Here is a 6,000-nt window from a genome sequence, read left to right as displayed (position 1 = left end):
TTAAAAAAAAAAAAAAAAAAAAAGCCATGGATTTATGATATCAGCAAAGCAACTGAAGTCCTTTAAAAATGATTATTCATTGATATGACCTCAGCCTAAATATATCTACAGAATATTTTCTCAATCACAATTTCATATTTATATTACATTTAGGTTTTTAACTATGGTTAAATATCAATCCACATGCATCTTTGTCACAATCCCTAAACCTACTAAATGAACGAAATCATATAAACCTAATAGAGCAAAGAGTATGGGAGGAAATAAAGTAGTAGATGAGATATGTCAGCTAGTTCGGGAAAAATGAGAAGCAGATGTATAGGCAGAAATTTACCTGAAACAGGAAAAGCAGCAACAGTTTGAATTCCTCCAAGAAATAAACCATCATCTTCACCATAGAACTGGGAAAGATTTAGAAACTGGAGGTACAAAGCACTTTGGAAGGCGAAAGTATGATGCAGGACTAAAAATAGAGGAAATGGTTAAAAGTCTGTATACATAGTAATTAAACATTCAATTTCTCCTCCTGCTTTGCAAATTAATGACTACTGTTCCCCCACTCCATAACACTCATGAGGTTTATTCTCAGAAGGAATGGAAGCTAATAGGTTTTAGACATGGAGACATCAAGCACAGTGGAGACACAGAGCTGCAGAGATAAAATAAAAATCAGTATCTGGAACAGTGGAATCAAAGCCTCCTTCCATTGGCCTCTTTCCAGAATGTTTGCATCTGGTTTAAATCCTTCATGTAGGAATCCAGAAGATTTTTATATGGTAAAATTAAAGACCTCACAGAAAAGACCTCTGTATACAAAGATTTGAATACTTCCTTAGTGCAAAAGTTGTCTTGCCAACATAGCAACCTTTGTAAAAAAAACCCAATAGTTAGCAATTCCATTCATCGACACAAAAGTTTTTACTCAGCTTTTCAGTGCATCTTCCTGCAATAATGGCATGTTACAGCTCTCCTGAAATGAGAGACAGACTAATACAGATAACTAGAAAAAAAAAACAAAGGAAACAGAGTTAGTTCAGAGAGCAGAAGAAAATGTTCCAAGACATTAACAAATATCTTCATAGAGATAAGAAAAGACATTGAACTTATGAAACTGGATCAAAATACACTTTTAAAAGCAATAAATGAGGGCTGAGGAGATAGCTCAGTTGGTAGAGTTCTTGCCTTGCATGCACAAGGCCCTAGGTTCAATCTCCAGAATAATAATAATAATAATAATAATAATAATAATAATAATAATAAGTGAAATGGAAGACATGGGTTTCCAGATTGACAGACCAAGATTCCAAAACAATTAATGTTAAAACAATTGAATTGAGGTATGTCATCATGCTATTTTTGAACAACAGGGGTAAAGAGAAGATGGTAAAAGCTTCAGGTCATATAAGAAATATTATAAATCAGGATGCCATCCACTTCTTCAAAACAACAATGGAAGCAAGATGATGGAGCAATATCATCAAAACTCTAAAGGAAACTTAATTACCGATCTAGAATTCAAAGTATCAATGAAATGAGAGTGTAGAAAATATTTACTTCAGATAAAAACTTGAATAATTTTTTCCATGTCCCTTTAATTAACTTTATTTTAAATATTTATTCATTTGTTTGTTTATTCATTCATTTATTTGGTGGGACTAGGGATTGAACCAAGGAGCATTCTACCAACTCAGGAGGCAACATCTCCTGCCTCAGCCTCCCAAATTGCTGGGATTACAAGAGTGCACCACCACCCCATGACCCTTAATTACTTTTCTATTGCTGATGTAACAAATAGCTAGAAACTTCACAGCTTAAAACAACACAAATTTATTATCTTTCAGTTCTAGAAGTCAGAAGTCTATGATAGTTCATCAGGGCTGTGTTCCTTCTGGTGCTTCTAGAAGAGAATCTGTTTCCTTGCTTTTCTAGCTTATAGAGACTTCCTACATTCTGCAACTTATGTCCTCTTCTTCCATCTTCAAAGCCAGGAATATAGGATCTTCTCTCCTCTCTGACCTCCTGACTCTCCCTTGTACAAACACTGTAAGTACACTGTGTCCACATGGATAATCCAGGATTATCTCCCCATCTTAAAATGCTTAACTTAATCACTAGATCTACAAAGTCCCTTTACAATGTAAGGTAACATATTTACAGGTTCCTGGGATTAGCACATGGACAACTTTGGAGGGTCATTCTTCCACCTACCGTATTCTCCTTCTCATGAAGATACTGAAGCATGTACTCCATGAAATTAAAGGCATAAACAAAAAAAAGAGGAAGAAATTAGATGCAGGGGGGAAAAAGGAGAGCCCAATAAAGAAGTAAAATGAAGAGAATTTCCAGAATAACTGTGAACAACTGGTCAAAATGGAGCAAGAAAATAGCTCTGGGAGTGGGCTCTAATGAAAATGTAACTGATGTGTTTGAGTATATAGATAGACATTTGGCATAGATTTCGGAGCATTTAGGGTAAAATGTTAAAATAGGCACACAGAAAACTAGCTAGGTAAATGGAAAAAAAACAGATAATTATAAATGACGGGAAAATGAAAAGCTCTACAAGAAAAGAATAGTCATGCTATACTTATCTAACTCAGCAATAAACATTATTTACATGCTTATAAGAATGCAAGTTATTGACTCAATGAAAATTCAAAATACAACTTTTTTGGAGGGATGGGAGAACTAGAAATTATGAATGAGTGGAATATACAAGCTCTTATTTATCGTAAAGCCTAAACTTGATAAATCAAAATTAGAAGCATATTCCCAAAACTAATCTACAGATTCACTGAAACGCATATAAAAATACCTACTACATGTTTTTTTGGGGGGGATTTACAAGCTGACTCTAAAACTCACATGGAAATAATAACTTTTAAAAAGAAGATCAATGTTAGGGAAATGATACTTCCCAATTTTAAAACTTTATTAAACATCTACAATAATTAAGACAGTGTGTTGGGGCTGGGGATGTGGCTCAAGCGGTAGCACGCTCGCCTGGCATGCGTGCGGCCCGGGTTCGATCCTCAGCACCACATACAAAGATGTCGTGTCTGCCGAAAACTAAAAAATAAATATTAAAAAATTTTTAAAAAGTGTGTTACAGACATAATATGCATATTGATCAATGGAATAAAAAATGTGAGTCCAGAGTGATATTGGCCAAATTATATTGTTATGTTATGTATTGCATGCATGTACAAATATGTAATCATAAATCCCATCAGTATGTACAAATGCACCAATAAAAAATGTGGGGAAAACTAAAAAATATAAATAAATAAAAATTTGTGAGTCTAATGCTGGGTACAGTGGCACATGCCTATAAATCCTAGTGACTCAAGAGGCTGAGGCAAGAGGTCACAATTCAAAATTAGCCTCAGCAATTTAGTGAGACTCAAAATAAAAATGGGCTGGTGATGTAGCTCAGTGACAGAGCGTCCCTGAGTTCAATCCCTAGTACTGCAGAAAAATAAAAGTGTGTGTTCAGAAATTAACTGATATATTTATGATCAATTGATTTTCAACAAGGGTTCCAAGACAATACAATTGGAAAGAGTGGTGATTCTAACAAATTGTGTTGGGGCCATTGGATATCCATACACAAAGAATGAAGTTGTATCTCTCACATCATATACAAAAATTAAGTCAATATGGATCAAAGACTTAAATGGAAAATCTAAAACTCCTTGAAAACATTGGAAAAAATCTTCATGACCTTGAATTAGGTAATGTTTTCTTACCTAAGACACCAAAAGCAAAAATGACTAATAAAGATGTAAATTGATCGGACTTCATCATATCTTAAAATATTTGTGATTCTTGCCAGGCACAATGGCATACAACTTTAATCCCAGCTACTCAGAGGCTGAGGCAGGAAGACAGCAAGGTAGAGACCAGCCTAGATAACATAGCAAGACCACATTGCAAAATATATATATATATATTTTATTAATTTAATTAAATGTTTATGATTCAAATACACCTTAAAGAATGTGGGGCTGGGAGTGTGGCTCAATGGTAAAGTGCTTGCTCGGCATGCACAAGGCCCTGGGTTCAATTCCCAGTACTGCAAAAGGAAAAAAAAATTAAAGCCAGGCATAGTAGCATATGCCTGTACTCCCAGTGACTTGGGAAGCTGAAGCAAGAGGATCACAAGTTGGGGACCAGCCTCAGCAACTTAGCAAGACCCTGTCTTAAAACAAAATATTAAAAGGACTGTGGATATAACTAAGTGGTAAAATGACCCAGGGTTGAATTCCCAGTACCAAAAGGAAAAAAAAAATTAAATGGCAATGCACAGAATGGGGGAAATATTTGAAAATTGTGCATGGAATCTATAAAACACAAAGGATTTGAATAGATATTTTAATTACAAAAGATATCCAAAGGGCCTATAGGCATATGAAAAAACACTCCACATCATTAGACATCAGGGAGATTCAAATAAAACCAACAAAGAGACACATTTTCACTAAGATATCTAGTGAAAAGGACAAACATTAACTAACATTGTTGAGGCTGTGAGAAATTGCAATTCTCACACCATACTGGTGGGAATGTGAATTAGTGCAAACATTTTGGAAAAGTTTGGCAGTTGTCAAAAAACAAAGATTGAGTTACCACAAGATCAAGCATTTCCAATACTAGATATATAGTAAAAAGAATTAAAAACAAATATTTATACATAAATATTCATGGAAGTCTTATTCATAACAACCAAAAAGTGGACCCAAATGTTTTTTCCTGCCCCTTTCAATGCTTTATTCACTCAATACAATTTCATTCTATAGGTTTTTTTTTTTTCACTCTATAGGTTCTTAATCAAGAAAACGACAGTCCTTAATGCTAGGCACTGAAATAGACATAATCAATTCGAGATTAATTAATTCACAGCAAACAATTCTAGATTGATTCTAAGCACTGCAAAACACAATCATAACAGGCTAATGACAGACATTCCTTCTGCAGGCTAAGTTCAAATGTCAAATCAAAAGTCTTAAGCCTTAGGCTTTATGTCCAACAGATGCACACTCACTCATACTGCAGTTAGCAGGTCCAGAAACAAAGCAGGCTTTTCCTGGCGTGGAGTGGATGATCAGGTGAGGAGAGGATTATAGGGAGAAGTTGAGGCTCTCAACAAGGTCCAGAGGAGACAGTAGAGTTTGAAATCCGTGAGGATTTTGCAGAGGATCAGGAATGATGAGAATTGATGGGATGTCAGGTCTTCATCAGGCTCTCCAGCTTGATTGCATCCTTGTTTCAGCTGGCTGAATCCCTGTTCATTTGCTGTATTATTTATACTAAATTTTGGGGCTTTTGACCCCCCTTCAATCCTTATCAGCTACCACTGGATTTCTCAGTGACATCATTTACTCTGGGGTCAGAAACATCTGGTTTGGTGGTCTCCACCCTGATCTTTTTCTCTTATCAGGTGAGGACAGCCTGCCAGAGGCTTCACTCTGTTTATCAGGGTGAAGGGAAGTAACTATACTGGAGGACTCTGTGGTTGTGCCTGGTAAAACTTCAGGTTTCAAACTGGAGGTTTTAAAATGGAGTTCTTAGGCTCAGGCCTAAGCCATCCTCACACCTGACATGCTTGAGGAAACTTTTAGTTGATTTAATAGCAATCTAGATACAATTTAGATATTTTTTTTCTTCCCTGAGTCATATTCAGATTTTGGATCCTCTGTTGTACTTTCGTGAACCCTGTAGTCTCCATGCATTTGCCACTATAAGGAACCCGAGATGGAGATTCAACAAAAAGATTTTTTTTTGGGGGGGGGGCTGCCCGAAGGAGAGGCAAAGAGCAGAGAGAGGAGAGGAGGAGGGCAAAGAAAGAGAGAGAGAGAGCAGAGAGTAAGAGGGAAGAGAGAAGAGAGAGGAGAAAAAGAAGAGGAGGAGAGCAGAGGGCAGAGAAAAGAGCCAAATGTTTTTGACTAATGAGTGGATAAACGAAATGTGGTATATACATACAGTGGAATATCATTCAGA

The sequence above is a fragment of the Marmota marmota genome, unplaced genomic scaffold (genome assembly GCF_001458135.2).
Source record: "Marmota marmota marmota unplaced genomic scaffold, marMar, whole genome shotgun sequence".
NCBI classification, from domain to species: Eukaryota; Metazoa; Chordata; class Mammalia; order Rodentia; family Sciuridae; genus Marmota; species Marmota marmota.
The sequence above is the reverse complement of the archived record's forward strand: the minus strand, read 5'-3'. Positions refer to the sequence as shown.